We start from the raw sequence: 19794 nt of genomic DNA on the forward strand, positions 1-19794 counted from the left end.
GAAGCTAAGATAATTTTAGGAAATTTCATGTAGGAAGCAAAGGAGCTTGAGCAGGAGATGGTGGCCAGGAAGAGGAGCTGCTGGTATGACGCTCCCTGGGGCTAGCTGGCCATGGCCTCAGAAGCATGCGGGTGGTGTCTTGTTTCCTTTGCTTTCTTTTCCATAATTCTTTGGAATTTTCCAGAGACTTTAATAACAGACTGTCTCACCCAGTGGCATGGGGTAGGTGAGTGGTGCCCCTGGGTGTGAAGACAAGGGGGCATGTTTACATCTGAGGCTGATGTAAATTAGAGAGCTTGGGCAGACCACAGGTGATTCAGAAATAGGGATAAGACCAGGTATTTAGAGAGAAAATGGAGACATACATCCGGCCAGGCACGGTGGCTCATGCCTATAATTCCAGCACTTTGGGAGGCTGAGGTGGGCAGACTGCCTAAGCTCAGGAGTTTGAGACCAGCCTGGGAAACATAGTGAAACCCCGTCTCTACTAAAAATACAAAAATCAGGGCCAGGCACAGTGGCTCACGCCTGTAATCCCGCACTTTGGGAGGCTGAGGCTGGCAGATCACCAGGTCAAGAAATCAAGACCATCCTGGCCAACGTGGTGAAACCCCATCCCTACTAAAAGTACACAAATTAGCTGGGTGTGGTGGCGTGTGCCTGTAGTCCCAGCTACTCGGGAGGCTGAGGCAGGATAATTGCTTGAACTTGAGAGGCAGAGGTGGCAGTGAGCCGAGATTGTGCCACTGCACTCCAGCCTGGTGACAGAGCAAGACTTTGTCTCAAAGAAAAAAAAAAAAAAGACATAGGCAGGAAGAGTCATCTGCCTAGAGGGAAAGGGTTTTCTTTTGTTTCAAGATGGAAAAGACTTCAAAGTATTTAGTCGATGATGAGAAAAAAAAAATTAAAGAGTAAAGATTTAAGAGAGACAACGCCTTCCCAACCAAAGCCCAGATGCCGGATTTGGTTGGTTCTTAAACACTCTAGCTTGAAAAGAACACCACAACACCACACCGCCATGAGACAGGGGACTAGCCTGCACACCTGCTCAGGGTGATGCTCTGGAGTCCCAGTGCCATCAATTTTACCTTGAGCCTCACGAACCAATTGGCTCAATCATTAAGCCCAGGCCTCTCTACTGTACCCACCCCACCCAGGGGTGTGGGGCCCTCTGATGAACAGGTGACATTAAAGCAAATGAACGTTGACTCATAGCCTACTAAGCTTACATGCTTGATTATGTTTCATTTTCCCAGTAGTCCTGAGTAGGTATTACTATTCCCATTGTAAAGATGAATACACTAAGGCTCAGAGAAAGTCTATATCAAGCAGGAAAAGGCAGAACAGGGAACCAAACCTGGATTGTATTTCAGCATTCATTTTCCCTTCATTCCAGACCTCAGGGAATATATTCTAATGCCCCCAGAGACAAGAAAATTATGTCCCAGTACCTCCAGAATTAGAGAAAGATGACCAGGCTTTTTCCTGATACCTCCCTAGATTTTCACAATTACAGAAACATGGTCCTCTACCTCCGGAACCACAGAAACCTGAACCTACATAACCTGTCCAACTTGCTTCTCTCGAAACCCAGAAACTTTCTAGAGTTGCTCCTGAAGTTTCTCACCTGTCATGGAACTTCAGAGCTGCTGAGAGCTGCAGTACTATAAAAAAGCAGAGAGAAGAGAGCTGGTCTGGTTGAAGGGGTGGGAAGGGGACAGGGAAGCCCTTGCTTGGACTCTTAGCTCCAGTTATTCCCATTAAACTTGAGGTGCCTCCAGAAACCCTAGGACTTCTCTGAACACAGTTTAACAATCACAGCTATTAATCAGTTTTGTTTTTGTTTTTGTTTTGAGATGGAGTTTTACTCTTGTTGCCCTGGCTAGAGTGCAATGGCATGATCTCGGTTCACTGCAACCTCTGTCTTCCAGATTCAAGCGATCCTCCTGCCTCAGCCTCCCGAGTAGCTGGGATTACAGGCATGCGCCACCATGCCTGGCTAATTTTTATTTTTAGTAGAGACAGGGTTTTTCCATGTTGGTCAGGCTGGCCTCAAACTGCCAACCTCAGGTGATCCACCTGCCCCAGCCTCCCAAAGTGATGGGATTACAGGCGTGAGCCACCATGCCTGGCCTTTTTTTTTTTTAAATGAAAATTTTGAAGCTCAAAAAAGTAAAGTGGCCTGCCTAGGGTTACAAAGAGAGCTTAAATGAACAACAAATCCCAATAACTGTTTATTTCACAGCTACTAAATCCAGCTTCCTCTGATAGACTGCTAGCTGCTTAACCCAACCCAATACCAATGCCCCTTCTCCCACTTAGTAACAAACCCCACATTTATTCAGAGTAACACTGTTCCCTGGACTGAATTTCCCAGCCTCTCTTCAATTTGGACTGGCCATGTTAAGTTCTAGCCAAACAGATGTAAGCAAAAATATAGTATGGTTCTTTCAGGAAGAAGAACATAGGCCCTTCTTCTCCCTTCCCTCTGTCCTGCTGCCTGGAAGTCAGATGTGACGGCTGGAGCTCCAGCAGTCAATTTGGACCATGAGGATGAGACACAGCTTAGGGAGGGCAGTCAGAAAACTAGAGAGTCTGAGTGATAAGGATGCTGACATAATAGACCTCAACTATATACATGAGAAACAATTTTATGTATCTTGTTTAAGTTGTGATTGTTGCAGCTGAATCTAAACTACTTGGTAAAAATCAAGAATTGCTTCAACTATTTTCTCTAAGCCTTAATGACAATCCTCAAATAGACAGCCTGAATGTATCTCTGGGGCTTGGGAAGGTATAGCCAGCAACTTCCTGCTCACTCTGAAAGCCCCTGTGTACTGTATTTCCACAGCCAGGAGAGGCAACATTGCTCAGTCCTTGGAGGACCAGGTCATACAGGTTCATCAGGGTTTTCTAAGTCTATGTTCTGGACTCTATTTCCAGAACTCCAGCCACCTCCTGAGCCTTCGAGCTACTGTTTTCCCCTAACCCCCAGAAAACCCCTGAGGTTGTGTAATTATGAACTCCAAACATGGGGCACCAAAACTCAAAAGAAATCAGGAAAAGCAGCTCCTTAACCTTGTCTGAAGAAGCTCAGTAAAAATATAAATAGTAGCCATGAGTGAGGCAAACACAAATCTGTAAACATAAAGAGATTAGAAGCCGGGCATGGTGGTTCACACCTGTAATCCCAGCACTTTGAAAGGCCAAGGTGAGCAGATCATGTGGTCAGGAGTTCGAGACCAGCCTAACCAACATGGTGAAACCCCGTCTCTACTAAAAATACAAAAATTAGCCAGGCGTGGTGGCATGTGCCTGTAATCCCAGCTACTCAGGAGACTGAGGCAGGAGAATCGCTTGAACCCGGGAGGCAGAGGTTGCAGTGAGCCAAGATCGTGCCATTGCACTCCAGCCTTGGCAACAGAGCGAGACTCTGTCTCAAAAAAAAAAAAAAAGAGAGAGAGAGAGAGAGACAGAGAGAGATATTTACATTCAATAGGGATTAAAAAATCATTAGAATGGGAACCTTGAAACTTCAGTAAGGATTTTCCTGTTAAAAAACAACAAATTCGTCTGGGAGCAATGACTCACGCCCCTAATCCCAATACTTTGGGAGGCCGAGGCAGGTGGATCACCTGAGGTCAGGAGTTCAAGACCAGCCTAGCTGACGTGGTGAAACCCCGTCTCTACTAAAAATACAAAAATTAGCTGGGCGTGGTGGCAGGTGCCTGTGATCCCGGCTATTCAGAAGGCTGAGGCAGGAGAATCGCTTGAACCTGAGAAGCAGAGGTTGCAGTGAGCCAAGATCACGCCACTGCACTCCAGCCTGGGCGACAAAGCCAGACTCCATCTCAAAACAAAAACAAAAACAAAACAACAAATTCAACCTGACTGGAGAACCAGAACATGGGAGACCCCCATTCGCTTCCCACTGATGAGAAGTGTCCTAGGAATCACAGCAGCTGGTGTCTGAGATCAACAGCTCCCCCAGTCACTAAAGCGCTACCCTGCCTTTCACACTCTAGCCCCAGAGCTGGGAAAGGAGCAGGTATGGGGACATTGTCCCTGTTAGCAGAGGGAACATGGCTGCTTGTCAGTGCCTTATCCCACTGTCAGGGCAGCTGTCTGGGATGTGAGGGGAGACTGCATGAACCCCCATATTTGTGAAACTGAGGCAAAAGGAAGTTCAATTCCTGAAAGGGATGAACTAGTCAGGCATGACATCTACAATCACCTCACTTATGAGGCTGCAACAGAGGGGTGCCTGTCTACAGAGGACATTAGCTACATGGGCGATGGCCCCGGGCAGATGACAGCCACGCTCGCCCATGGCACTGAGCATACCATGGTGCCCGGTGACAACACTGGGATCGTGTCTGGAAGCCCTAGATAACTTTGCTTCCCAGGGCTGCTAACACTGACTGGGGAGGACCCTCTGATGTTACAAAAGCCAAAAACGGCACACCCAGTCTGTTTCACCAACCTGATTTCCATCTAGGAAGTAAGTTCTTGTTTCTCTTAAAATGCGACTCCCAGAACTGAACATAATAAATACTTCATTCCTAGGACCCTAAATGGTCCGATGGGGCCGTTACTTCCCTTTTACTTTCCAGCAACGTGACTTCCATCTTCCGTGGCAGTGGGAAAGCACCTGACCTGGCGTCTCATTCCACTCCTGCCACTTAATGACCGAAGCCTCTTTGAGATTCAGACTCTTTGGCTGTCAATGGGGGTAAACATACCCTGCCTATCACTGTGAATCATTCTGAAGGTCGTATGCTCATACACCCAGTTTCCAGCAGTCTGGGGAGATGTGAGATCCCTTTGCACTGATACCCCATGTCACAATGATTCTGAGGCCCCAGATGAATGCAGGCCCTCAGCCCCAGCCCTGCAGAAGTACTCCCTGGGTCTTTCAAGGAGTCCACAAAAGGGTCCCCCACATCTGTTGAACCAATTAGTCCCAGTCATCATTGTATCCTTCTTCTGGCCTGGCTTCTGTGGCTTGAGGTCCACCAATAGGAGCCTTGGGGCCACTACCTCTAATAGCACAGTGCCCATGGGGCTGCCACGCTCCAGGCCCGGGGTTCCATCAGTGCTCTAGACCTCTACACCCTGTGTGACCCAGCAGTGCTGATTCTGTGCACGGATGGAGAAAATGTACCTTCCACCCTCAGCCACTCCGTTATCTCCTACAAGCAACTTTCAGCAACTGCCAAAAAAACACGCCCTGCCAAAAAAACAACCACTGACAAAAACACCGGTTTCCACAGGAGTGAGCTCAGCTGTTCACACCTTCAGACAATATCTCCCCTGGACTCAGGACTGCCTCAGCCTGCATGCCTGATTAATATGCCCAAGCCAGAACTGTGAAGCCCCTCAGAGGGGTACAACAAGAGCGCAGCTGCCTGTCCCAGAGGCCTTCATGAAACCAAAGGACTTCACCTCCACAGTGAACTGAAACATCCACCTCCAAACCCAGAAAACTGCTGGCCACTTTCAAAAGACACCTCCTCCTCCCTCTCAGGACCTGGCACTGTGGCCTAAGCCACCTCTGTCCACGTTGGAGGAGGAGGCCAGAGGGACCACCTAGGGAAAAAAAAATAAAGGGTTCAGAAGCAAAAAATACTGTTGATTGCAATGTGGCAGAGGTGCTAGGGCACTGGGGGAACACATAAGTTCAGAGAAAATCAGACAAATGTAAAAAAGAAGCTACCATTGAGTCCAGACGGAGAAAAGGGTTGTTTAATCACAGAGTGTTGTCCTAGAACACTACATGACTCAGAGGTGAACAGCTCGCCTCTGTGAACAGTCGTCATTTATTTCATAAAGTACTGGAATACAAGGATACAGAAGGGGGTATGGGAAGGAGAGCGTCTCCTCCGCTACCATGATTGGAAGTTAACAAGTAGTGTGCAAAGTCGAAAATCAAGAAATAGTAATGTGGCTGGACGTGGTGGCTCACGCCTGTAATTCCAGCACTTTGGGAGGCTGAGGCGAGTGGATCACCTGAGGTCAGGAGTTCGAGACCAGCCTGGCCAACATGGTGGAACCCCATCTCTACTAAAAATACAAAAATTAGCCAAGCATAGTGGTGCACTCTTGCAATCCCAGCTACTTGGGAGGCTGAGGCAGGAGAATCACTTGAACCTGGGAGGCAGAGGTTACAGTGAGCTGAGGTTACCCCACTGTATTCCAGTCTGGGCAACAGAGTGAGACTCCGTTTCAAAAAAAAAAAGAAAGAAAAAGAAAATAAATAGTAATGTAAGCATATTGTTTAGAAAAATGGTACAAAATACAAGAAAAATGGCTACAGAGTTGGCAGTGCCGGCCTCCAGGAAGACAGCCTTGGGGAACAAGAGGCTGAGAGTAACTGTAATTTTTCATTATACTTTTTATGTATATTTATTCTACTTTGCTGTTTATAGCTATGTACATGTAGCATTCTGTTAGAGACAATTTTATATAAAACAGGTCCTCACCAGGCATGATGGCTCACACTTGTAATCCCAACAATTTGGGAGGCCAAGGTGGGCAGATCACTTGAGCCCAAGAGTTTGAGACCAGCTTGGACAACACAGTGAGACCTCACCTCTTAAAAAAGTTTAAAACGTTAGCCAGGCAGGTGGCGTGTGTCTGCAGTCCCAGCTGCTCAGGAGCCTGGGAGGTAGAGGCAGCAGTAAGTCATGATTGTGCCACTGCACCCCAGTCCTTGTGACAGAGCAAGACCCTGTCTCAAAAAAAGAAAACAAAGAAAAAAAAAAAGGAAAATGAAAGAAAACAGATTTTCTCAGTCTCTACAAAGGCAGGTTTCAAAAACCTCAGGGCTCTATCACAGTCAAGGCTATCATCAGATACGTGGCCACGTATATTACTTTGCTAGAGCAAAGTAACAAAGTACTACAGACTGGGCAGCTTAAACAACAGCAAAGCATTGTCTCACAGTTCTGGAGGCTGGACGACCGAGATCCGGATGTCGGTAGGATGGGTTCTGTCTGAGTGCTGTGAGCGAGAATCTGTTCCAGGCCTCTCCCTGAGCTGTTGGTGGTTGCCAGCAATCTGTGGGGTTCCTTGGCTTGCAGAAGTAGCACCCTGATCTCTGCCTTCATCTTCACATGCCATTCTCCCTGTGTGCATATCTGTGCTCAAATTTCCTTCTTTAGTTTTTGTTTTTATTTTTATTTTTGAGATGGGGTCTCACTGTGTTGCCCAGGCTGGGGTGTAGTGGTGCAATCATAGCTCACTGTAGCCTTGACCTCCCTGGCTCAAGCAATCCTCCTACCTCAGCCTCCTGAGTAAGCTGGGACCACAGGCATATGACACTGCACCTAGCTAGTTTTTTTAAAAGGTTGTATTTTCCGTAGAGATGGGGTCTCACTAGGTTGCCCAGACTGGTCTCAAACTCCTGGACCCAATTGATCCTCCTACCTCAGCCTCCCAAAGTTCTAGGATTATAGGCAGGAGCCACTGTACCCGGCCTAATGGATCAGGGACCACCCTACTCCAGTAGGAACTCATCTTAACTAATCACATGTGCAATGTCCGTATTTCTAAATAAGGTCACATTCTGAGGTACTGGGGGTAAGGACTTCAGCAATGTAGGGGGCAGTGGCAGTAGGAGGAAGACAATTTAGCCCATCGAACTATTAAAACTGTGGAGTGTTATTATCATATACTGTAAAACAAATTGGCCATCCTGCAGGTCCTGTGTCTCAGCATGGCTGCCTTCCTATAATACTGACAGGTACACTTGCTCCCAGAGCTCCCAATTCAACTCTGCGACAGCCCCAACTCTCTTCATTTCTCCCTGAACACACACCCACTGAGAGGTACTCTTGCTCCCTCCCCTCAGCCCCCACATTAACACCTGTTGCCCTGTGGTGCTACTGTGCCTATGTCCTGATTCCTTTTGCACAGATCCCTGCTCGCTAGATGAGCCCCATCCATTCTCCCTCTGCCACCGATCCAGCCAGTCCTTTCCAAAAGCTCCTTCTCCTTAGATCAGGGGTGTCCGATCTTTTGGCTTCCCTGGGCCATACTGGAAAAAGAAGAATTGTCTTGGGCCACACATAAAATACACTAACAATAGCTGATGAACTAAAATAAATAAATAAAAATAAATCACACACAAAAAAAGGCTCACGACATTTAAAGAAAGTTAACAGATTTGCATTGGACCACATTCAAAGCTGTCCCGGGCCGCAGGCAGCCCATGGGCTGGACAAGCTTGCCTTAGACAGAGACCAGGAAGCCCCCAACTTCCCCCATAACAGAACTTGTAAACTGAATCTCAGCACAAAAAGATCATCCTCCAGCGGCTGAGTACACTAGCAGCCTGAGTCCTCTGCTCATGGGGCCACTTACTAGTTGGGTAACGGACAACTTAACCTCCCTGTGGCTGTTTCCCTACCTGTAAAGTGGGACTAATAATAGTAACCCACATCATAGGCTTACATGACATAAAGCATGTGAATCTCCTAGCACAGTGCCTAGAACACAGTAGGTATTCAATACATACCATTTGTTACTATTTTACTATTACCAGTTGTTACTGCTTGTTATCTTCTTTCATTGCATCATGTCCAGAGCAAAGCCTGGCTGTGCTAGACCCCCAAATCGCCTTTGACACAAAAGAGAGGCCCCCCCCTGGGCTGGGCGTGGTGGCTCACACCTGTAATCCTAGCCCTTTGGAAGATCAAGTTGGAAGGATCCCTTGAACCCGGGAGTTCAAGACCAGCCTGGGCAACACAAGAAGACCCTGTCTGTAATTAAAAAAAAAAAAAAAAAAGCTAGGCGCGGTGGCTCACACCTGTAATCCCAGCACTTTGGGAGGCCAAGGCGGGTGGATCACCTGAGGTCAGGAGTTCGAGACCAGCTTGGCCAACATGGTAAAACCCCATCTCTACTAAAAATACAAAAAAAAATTAACCAGGCGTGGTGGCAGGTGCCTGTAATCCCAGCTACTTGGGAGGCTGAGGCAGCAGCATTGCTTGAACCCCAGAGGCGGAGGTTGCAGTGGCTGAGATGGCGCTACTCCACCCCTGCCTGGGCAACGGAGTAAGACTCTGTCTCAAAAAAAACAACAAAAAAAAGAGAGAAGCCCCCACTGGGGCTGTGCTGTGCATCTCAGCTATCAACGCTTCTGCATCCTCCTGGTTCTGTCCTGCTAACAACCAACAGGACAGCTCAACCTGCCTCCTTTCCTCCTGGTCTCCCAGGGCACATCTGTCTCTGGAACAGCCCTCATCCCACTCTGCCTCACTCACACGATTCCTATTAGTCTCTTAACTCAGCATGGTCTTCGGGAGGACATCCTTCAACGCAAAAGCAGCACTTTTAAAACATGTTTAAAAAGTGATTTAGTAAATACTGTTGATTTGTTTTGTGAAATTTTTAAAGACAAAGTCAAGTTATGTTACCCATGCCATAAAAATGAAAGCAAAAACAGAAACCCATATTCCATTCCATTTAAAAGTCACTGACACCCAAGCACCCAGCCGAGGGCTCAGCAGCTTGTTCTTGCAATGTTTTACAGTGGGAAAGGAAGGAACATAAAGCCTAGGAGTGGATCTCTAGAAAAAGACATTGTATATTTTGTCTGAAAGCATGTGACTTACGAACTCCACTTCCAATACCATTTGGAGATGGTTCTAACCAGAGAGAAGCAAAACCCTAAAACATTTCTCAAACAGTTCTTCAAGACCTGCTGCCTAAGATTCTTATAGTACTTGCCACAGCAATATAGAGAATTTTCAGGCTTCTTATTTGTAATAAAAACTGTCAAGAGGTCAGGCGCAGTGGCTCACGCCTGCAATCCCAGCACTTTGGGAGGCCAAGATGTAGGGATCACCTGAGGTCAGGCATTCGAGGCCAGCCTGGCCAACACAGCGAAACCCCGTATCTACTAAAAAATACGAAAAAAAAAAAAAAAAAAAGCCGGGCACGGTGGCTCACACCTGTAATCCCAGCACTTTGGGAGGCCGAAGCGGGCAGATCACAAGGTCAGGAGTTCAAGACCAGCCTGACCAACATGGTGAAACCCTGTCTCTACTAAAAATATAAAAATTAGCCGGATGTGGTGGCACATGCTTATAATCCCAGCTACTCAGGGGGCTCAGGAAGGAAAATCACTTGAACCTGGGAGGAGGAGGTTGCAGTGAGCCAAGATGACGCCACTGCACTCCATCCTGTGTGACAGAACGAGACTCCATCTCAAAATAAAATTTAAAAAAAAAATTAGCTGTGTGTGGCGGCGGGAGCCTGTAATCCCAGCTATTCAGGAGGCCGAAGCAGGAGAATTGCTTGAACCCAGGAGGCGGAGGTTGCAGGGAGCCTAGATTGTGCCACCACACTCCAGCATGGGTGATAAGACTGAAACTCTGTCTCGGGAAAAAAAAAAAAAGGGTGACAAGTACAACAGTTCATTGCACATTTACCGTGTGCCAGACACTCATCTGTTTTGTGTGGTTTGACTCATTTAAATAAACCAATTAACTTTTAGAGAAGGAGCAGTTCAGGAAGGAAGGCTTTCAGTCACATAGCTGTGTGACCCTAGGCCTTCAATTTCTCTTCTATAAAGTGGGGACAATACCCACCTAATAGTTATTGTGAGGATTACACAAGACAAATGTAGGTATAGCACTTTCACCCAAGGTTTTCCAATGTCATTTCATAGGCATAAAGAATCGAATGATACATTTGAGAAGTACGTACTGTATTAATGAAAAAAATGAACAAACCAGGAAATGGAAAATTTTGAGATTTGTTTTGGCCTGTTTCAATCTGCCCTTCAATATGTCCGTCCTGGTGGAGGTGACCTTGGACTGGCGCTTGACTCCCCATAGCCAGTCTCTGCTAAGCCCTGTCACCACATCAAAGGGGCCACCGAGACAACGTGAAGTCAGAGGAACCCCAATCCTGCCCACACTTCAAAGGGGCTCCTCTTCCGGAAGTTGTTACAGCATTCCTTTCAAGGAGGGTAAACAACGAAACAGCTCCAGGAGCTCACAGCTCGCTGCAGCTACATCAAACTGGCCTCCACGCTGGGACGTGGAGCTCTCTGGAGCCCAAACAGCACACCCAATAATGAAAATGTCGCTCTGCCGAGAGCAAGTCGGCCCTGCTGCCTTCCCATTTCACCCTTACACTAATGAGCACCAGGAAGCGCCGCTCCCAGGGCGCGCCCTCAAACGGCGTCTGGCCCTGAGCAGGTGGCACCCCTCTCTTCCTCTCTGCTCTCTGTCAAGACCACGCCACGGCTGTTTTGATTCCTGGGCTTCCGCCCTTTAGTTTACACATGTGATGATTCCGTTTGACAATCGCAACCTGAAATACTCCTCTTCTGGGCTGGAGGTGGGGTAGGGGGGTGGGGGTGGCGGAAGGAGGGCCCTCAAACAAAGACCCGCTTACTCCTGAACAGGTGTCATGAGACCAACCTTTGACCTCCGGCTCCTTGGCCTCCGGGCGCGGGCCCTGGGCTGATACGGCGGTGGACGTGCAGGGCAGCGGGCCCGCGCCCACCAGCTGTGGCCCAGTTTCTAGTAAGAGAGGGACAGAGACAGGCTGAGACCGGCTGGGGAGTTTCCCGGCGCTCAGCAATCCCCTAGGGGGGCGGCGCAGAGGACTGACCCTTTTGTGGGCCCTCGGGTCCCCCCGTGGTACCCGCTGGCGCGCTCGTCCCCTGCCACCCCCAGATCTCTGTGCACTCCCCACCCCCGGGCGCTGACACTGCCCCCCGGCGCGCTCTCGCCTCCCCCGGGCCCGGAGCACCGCGCACTCCATCCCGCAACGCGCGCATCCCCCGACCCCCGCGCGTCCACACCTCTGCGGCGCCCCGCGCCCCCGCAACCCTACACCGCGCCCCCCGGGCGGGGCCGGATGCGCAGACGTGCAGCACGTGCGCTGCGCAGCGATTGGCAGCGCCGCCCCCACCCCGCCCCGCCAGGGAAAGGGCGTCCCGTGCGCGGCCGCCGCCGCTGGTCCTGGTGGCAGGGGCTGTCGGGGCGCGCGGGCCGGGCCGCGGGGGTCGCCGCCCGAAGTGGCCGGGGAGCAATGACTTAGCCCGATGGGAAAGGACGGCGGCTTCCCTAGAGGGCCGATTATCTGGCTCGGAGCTGGGAGGCGTAGGGGCCGTAGGTGCTGCTCCTGCGGAGTGGAAATACGTTCTGTGAGTGGTGCGCACGTGTTTCCACTTTATTTGGTTGTCAACTGGGGCCCAGTGCACTTAAACTCCAGTGTTATTCGGGACCGAGCCAGGAGGCCACCGCACCCTTCAACCTGCGGGTGGGGGAAGTTAGGAAGGGGACTGAGTGACAAAAGTGACAGAGGCGCAGCTCGCGTTCGTGACCCGAGAAGTGATGCTCAGTTGTGGGTTGAGGACCAGAAAGATGTCCATCGCGGGACTGGGCAATGAGGGGGCCGATTTGAGCCGAGGCTACTGTTGCCCGGCCCGGGACGGCTGCCGGGCGGGCAGGATCTGCAGGCGCGCGGCCGGGACGCGCAGGGAGCGCGTAGGGAGCGGTGGGGCTTCCCGGCCGCTTCGGGGACATGGGCAGGAAAGGGCACACAACCGTAAGTGACTCTCAGCTGTGAACCTCGGCTGAGACTGCCTCGCCTCATCCCAGCAGCAGCCAGCCAATGAAAAATAGGCTGAGGGTGTTCCCGAGCCAATGGAAGCCCGCGGGCCGTGAGGACTTGCCACTAGAAACGTTTATGGTGTCCCGGCCCGGAGACTTCTGTGTGTTTGTTAGGGGGGCGGGGGGCGTCTTTCCAGCAGCCCAGGACAGGTGTGTGCCTAGGCGGATTAGAGCGCCTGCTGTTTGTAAGACCCCTGCCGTGGCGGGTGGAGGGGGAAGGGAGGACAGGGGGAGGGTAGAGGTGAGGTATCTGGGAGCTTGCGAAGGGTTTCTCCCGCTTTCTGTGTCCTGCGTCACTTTCCTTTCTGTTAACGGTGGTCTTCCCTTTGTGTCGCGCTTGATCGTTTCTAAATTGCTTTCCCATGCGTTACTTTACCCAGCCATCACTGTAACTCATAAGATAGGTTTGATTACTCATTTTATCAGCAGGGGAAGTGAGGCTTAGGTAAGTTAAATCCTATGCACATAGTGGCACAGCTGCTTAGTACAGGTTTGGGACTGGAACTCAGGTGCCCCGACGACAAATCCAGGGCTCTTTAAATACATCAAAGGAAGGAAACCAGGTGTGTTTTATGATCCTGGTGCCAAGGGCACACCCAGTGATTAAAATGAAATCCAGAAGGACTAGGTGAGTTTTATTTCCCCTCAGTCACGCTCTTTCAGGTTGAACCTTTGCAACACAGGTTTGCTCTGCTCTTACACACCGTGCCTTAAGATTAAGAGAGTCCACTGACTGCCAGAAACGCCAGAAGTGAAAAATAGAATGTGTGTAGAGGCGGGCGGGTTACTCACTGTGCATTTCCTCCTTACCCACACCCTCAGGCCACCTTGAGACCCGTGGTCCTCTCTCATGTTGATCCCCCACCTGCAGATACTGTTTCCTGTTCCATGGACTGGGCTCGGCCTGCCTAAAATAGGCTGCACCCAAGAAGCCTATATCTCCACCACTGCCATTATCCCAGCCACGAGGAAATAAACACCTCCCTCCCCGCCCTTCCACGGCTACTATTTATTTATTTACTTATTTATGGAGTCTCGCTCTGTCACCCGGGCTGGAGTGTTGCAATCTTGGCTCACTGCAACCGCCTTCTCCCGGGTCCAAGCGATTCTTCTGCCTCCGGAGTCCAAGTAGCTGGGACTGCAGGTGCCGGCCGCCACACCGGGCTAATTTTTGTATGTTTAGTAGAGAGGGGGTTTCTTTTTTCTTTTTCTTTTTTTTTTTTTTTTTTTGAGACGTAGTCTCGCTCTGTCGCCCAGGCTGGAGTGCAGTGGCCGGATCTCAGCTCACTGCAAGCTCCGCCTCCCGGGTTTACGCCATTCTCCTGCCTCAGCCTCCCGAGTAGCTGGGACTACAGGCGCCCACCACCTCGCCCGGCTAGTTTTTTGTATTTTTTAGTAGAGATGGGGTTGCACCGGGTTAGCCAGGATGGTCTCGATCTCCTGACCTCGTGATCCGCCCGAGATGGGGTTTCACCATGTTGGCCAGGCTGGTCTCGAACTCCTGACCTCAGGTGATCCTCCCACCTCGGCCTCCCAACGTGCTGGGTTTACAGGCATGAACCACTGAGCCCGGCCAAGGCTACAACGTTTTTAATAGGAGTGTTGCTCCTAGAGGATTTGTCAGTCGGGGCCTTGCTGTGTCTCTGCTATGGTGCCTGACGAAGTCTCTGGCTCTTTTCAGCAAAGCAGATGATGCTCAGTGGTTCCCAGGGCTGAATGCCCATCACAGTCATCTGTCAAGCCTTTTAAAAATACACATCACTGAGCGCATCTCTGGATTGGGATTCAGCAGGTCCCGGGCGCGTGTTATGTTTTTTGTTTTAAATACTGAAGTGATTTAGATGACCAGTCAGATTTGAAACCCACAGATATAAAATGACTTCCATCTGAAAAGTCTGAAATAACTCAAAGCTGAAATTGGAGGCTTTTTGGTCAGATGGGAACTTGTCATTCAGAGGTCCATCATGCCTAAGAATGTGAAGAATGACAACTCTATTCATAAGAGGGCCCAAAGGGGAACTAAAACGCTTTGTGGTAGGAATATCCTATGCTGAGTAATCTAGGGCCTTAGGGGAATTTAGGGTTTGGGAACTGATACTGGGTGTGAACTGATTTTATTTTCACTAAAATAAAACTAAGAAATCGTCACTCAAAGTCAGTGGCTTACATCCTACACAACTTGTATTCCTATCAATGGATGCTATTTGCTTTGTTTTCATTTATCAGCCCTTGCTTTCTAGACCTGCGCTATCCAGTACATTAGCCACTAGCCACATGGGGCTATTGAGCACTTGAAGACTGTCTAGTCCAAGTTGAGATGTGTTGTATGTGTCAAACAAACATTAGACTTCAAAGACTCAGTAAGGAAAAAATGTAATCATTAATACTTTCAACATTTATTATGTATTAAAATATTTTGGATCCGTTGGGTTAAGTCAAATACATTATTACAATTAATTTCAGCTTTTTCTCTCTTCTTTCTTTTCTTTCTTTTTCTTTCTTTCTTTTTTCTCTTTCCTTCCCTCCCTTCTTTCCCTCCTTCCCTCTCTCTCTTTCTTTCTCTTTCCTTCCCTCTCTTCTCCCTCCCTCTCTTTCTCTTTCTTTCTCTCCCTCCCTTCTTTCTTTCTCTCATTCCCCCTTCCTTCCTTCCTTTCTTTCTCTTTCCTTCTCTCCCTTCTTTTTCTCTCTTTCTCTTTCCTTCCCTCCCTTCTCCCTCTCTCTCTTTCTTTCTTTCTCTCCCTCCCTTCTTTCTTTCTCTGTCTCTCCCTCCCTTCTTTCTCTGTCTCTCCCTCCCTTCCTTCCTTTCTTTCTCTTTCCTTCCCTCCCTTCTTTATCTCTCTCCCTCTTTCTCTCTCTCCCTCTTTCTTTCTTTCTCTTTCCTTCCCTCCCTTCTTTTCCTTCCCTCCCTCCCTCCTTCCTTCCTTCCTTCCTTCCTTCCCTCCTTCCCTCTTTCCTTCTCTTCTCTTCTCTTCTCTTCTCTTCTCTTCTCTTCTCTTCTTTCTTCATCTCACTGTCTCCCAGGCTGAAGTGCAGTGACACCATCATAGCTCACTACAGCCAGGAGTTCCTGGGCTCCAGTGATCCTCCTGCCTCAGGCTCCTAAGCAGCTAGGACTACAGGCATGCCCCACCATCCCCTGGCTAATTTTTTTTTTTTTTTAGAGGTGGGGGTCTCATTATGTTGCCCAAGGTGGCCTCAAACTCCTGGCCTCAAGCAGTCCTCCCACCTCACCCTCCTTAATAGCTGGGACTATAGGCGTGAGCCACCACGCCCCAGCTTTTTACTTTTATTGCTTTAATATGCCTAGTAGGACATTTTAAATTACATATTTGGCTTGTGGAGGCTGGGAACATTGTTGATCTGGATGACAGAGGTATATGTTTGTGTGTGTGTTGTTGAAATTCATCAAACTGTGTCCTTAAGTTTTGTGTACTTTACTGCTCTGTGTAAGTAAAAGTCAGTTTAAATATTAAACAGTACAGGCCAGGTGTGGTAGGATCACACCTGTAATCCCAGCACTTTGGGAGGCCAAGGCGGGTGGATCACTTTAGGTCAGGAGTTTGAGACCAGCCTGGCCAACATGGTGAAACCCCCTCTCTACTAAAAATACAAAAATTAGCTGGGCATGGTGGCAGGTGCCTGTAGTCCCAGCTACTTGGGAGGCTGAGGCAGTACAATCATTTAAACCAGGGAGGCGGAGGTTGCAGTGAGCCGAGATGGCACCATTGCACTTCAGCCTGGCGACAGAGTGAGACTCCATCTAAAAAAAAAAAAAATTAAACAATAAAGAAACAATGGCTTCCTGGTGTGTTTAGAGTAAAATCTAAGCTCTCATTGGCCACCAAGACTCTGCCCACTCCTTCACCTCATCCTGTCCCATCTTCCCTATGGCTCGCTGGCCTCCCTGCTCTTCAAATCCGCCCTGTTCACATCCACTTCGGGGCATTGGCATTTGCCTTTTTGTCTACTTAGAAGGTTTTTCCTCCAGATTTTCTTTACATGGCTAGTTATTTGTCATCATTCAGATCGCAACTCAAGTACGGCCTCCTTCCTTGACCACCTCTGTCAGGTAAGATGCTTTTGGTCAAAAGAACAAGAAACCCGACTGGGTGAGTTGGCTCATTCCTGTAATCCCAGCACTTTGGGAGACCAAGGCAGGTGGATCACCTGAGGTCAGGAGTTTGAGACCAGCCTAGCCAACATGGCGAAACCCCGTCTTTACTAAAAATACAAAATTAGATGGGCGTGGTGGCACACGCCTGTAATCCCAGCTACTCAGGAGGCTGAGACAGGAGAATTGCTTGAACCTAGGAGGTGGAGGCTGCCGTGAGCCAAGATCACACCATTGCACTCCAGCGTGGGCAAAAAGAGCGAAACTCCGTCTCAAAACAAACAAGAAACCCCAGTTGGTGTAAACACAGAATGGAGTTTATTGGCTTGGGAACTAAAAAGTCCAAAAGAAAATCAGGCTCCAGCTAGGGTACAGTGGGGACCTGGATCCTTTTCCTGTGATTCTCTGGGCACTCCCCTGTGTGGGTCACTGAATCCTCAGGCTGACTTCCCAGCCATGAGCAAAATGGCTGCAGCAACCCCGGGCCTCACATGCACATCCCACCCCATCCAGAAAGAGAGTTTCTTGCCTCCCATGCTCAAAGAAAAACACTGGATTTCACCTAACCAGTCATTTAGCCCAGAGAAACCTCACATGCTCACTGGTGCATCCCTGAAATGTGCTGGTGAGCAGCACCCAGTCACTGCTAAAAGATCCCTGATTAGGCTTAAGCAGCTAAGGCCCCATCCTACACAAATCTCGAGGCTGCCATATATTCAGGAGAAGTGGGTGGGTTCTGTGAAGGTGATAACCAGCAGTGTCTGCTAGATAATGCAACCAGTTGACAACCTGCAGTATCTGCTAGATAATCCAGCCAGTTGACAACCAGCAGTGTCTGCTAGATAACCCTACCATTGCAAGTCACTACCTAGACCAGGGCTCAGCAAACTTTTTCTGTAAAGGACTAAATCGTAGATAATTAGGGTTCGTGAGCCTCCTAAGGGTTCTTTTGTTGGATTTGTTTAACAACCCTTTAAAAATATAGAAACTCTTCTTAACTCATGGGGCTTACAAAAACAGGCCAAGGGCTAGATTTGGCCCAAAGATAATAGTTTGCCAACCACTCATCTGGATCATTATGATACTTGTGATGTCTACATTGACCTTGTTAACTTGTTTCCCCTGACTATAATCAAAGCTCTTTCAGAGTAGGAACCAAGTTTGTCTTATCCACTACTGTCTTCTCCACACCTAAAACGGTGTTGGCACTTTGGGAGGCCTAGGCAGGAGAGTCACTTGAGCTCAGGAGTTCGGGACCAGCCTGGGCAACATAGCAAGACCTCATCTCTACTAAAAATATAAAAAGTTAGTCAGATGTGGTGGTGTGTGCCTGCAGTCCAAGCTACTCAGGAGGCTGAGGTGGGAAGATCACTTGATTCTATGAGATTGAGGCTGCAGTGAGCCGTGATCATGCCACTGCACTCCAACCTGGATGACAGAGCAAGATCCTGTCTCAAGAAAAACAGAAACAAAAATACAGTACCAGGCACATGGTAGATGCCCAATAAATATTCACTGGATGAATGACTGAAAACTTTATCCAGAGCATATCAGGACCCAGTGCCTAGCTCTGACCTGGGTTTCTCTGTCCTGTCTGTCTGTGGGACACAGCTGCCCCCATAGTGACCAATGCAGGAACAGACAGGGCTGCTGCTGGTCCACATGGTGCCTTTGTGCAAATCAGAAAAAAGGTCACTATTGCTGGCTGCTGTAGCCCAGCACCCAGGAACACATTGAGTGGGTGAGGGCTGAATTTTAGCCCCTGCCTTCCCTCTTCGAGGGTGTTTTTGGGTGGGATACCTGCCCAGTTGCGTGTGCCGGCTCTGGGATAGAGTGCAGAGCTGGAGTTCTAAGACCTCACCTGCTTTTATTGTTCCCACACCTCTCTGAAAAATGTTTCTGATAGCACTCTGCCTACAGCTTTTACCCTTTTCTCTCACCAACTCCCAATCCCTTCTCTTTCCAGTTCTTTTCAACACAATGACTGTGATTTGCATATATTGAACTGAAATTCTCATTTTGTGCTTGGAAGTTCATCCAAGCAGAGTAGAATGTGGCATAAGGGAGACCAGCCTGGGCGACATAGCAAGACCTCATCTCTCCTAAAAATGTACAAAATTAGTCAGATGGAGAGGGATTGTGGTTGGAGAGGGATTTCTGTCCTGTGTGCTTACTACACTTGAAGAAAGACCATAAGAAACTCAAAAAAGAAGCAACCAAATCATCAAGGAAATAGTGAAGTTGCCGTAAAAACGCAGTCATGTGTTAAGGGTTCTTCTATTTGGAAAGATAAAGGCTAAGACGGAGGAACATCTGTTTAATCATGGATGTTATGGTTAGGGTGGTCTTGAACTCATTCACCAAATCCTTAAAGAGAACCGGGGAGGGGGTGCTCTGCTTAAAGCTTGAGAGAGTTATGTTTAGGAATAATCAAAGAAAATGTTCCTTCACTTGGTGGGTGGTAGAATCATGGAACTCATTATCCCAAGCGGGAGTCAAGCTGGAAATAAAAAGTCTTGGGGCACTTAGCTGTCGACAGACCCCTAATGACTTATGAAGAGGAACGAGGAGGCCTTGGGATAGGGCAATGTTCTTTGAAGTTGCTGACAAGGAGCATGACTGGTTGTCCATAGGGTGTCCCTGCATGCCCTTCTCAGAGACAGTTTTGAGCTGGGCAAGATAAGGAGCCAAGGCAGCACCCGCAACCCCTGGCAATCTGGAAGTTTGCCTTGTTAATGGGGGACAGGGTGGGGGCCTCGTACAGGAATGGTTGACTTTCCCAACTCGGTTTTCCTTAGGCCAGCTACCATCTATTGCTGGGAATTCGAGGGTCATCAAAACAAGGAAATGATGTTTGTGGGTGTTTTACCTAACTGTCTACACTCTGCATGGGGACCTCGCCTGTTGTCATTATGAGAGCTGACATTTAGTGATTATGTACTACATGCTGTGATATGCACTTATTTAATGTTTATAGCAATCCCATAAGGTAGGTGCTATTATTTCATCATCCTGTTTCACAGATGGGGAAACTGAGGCACAGAGAAG

This window comes from Theropithecus gelada, chromosome 3, assembly GCF_003255815.1.
Source record: "Theropithecus gelada isolate Dixy chromosome 3, Tgel_1.0, whole genome shotgun sequence".
In the NCBI taxonomy this organism is placed as follows: Eukaryota; Metazoa; Chordata; class Mammalia; order Primates; family Cercopithecidae; genus Theropithecus; species Theropithecus gelada.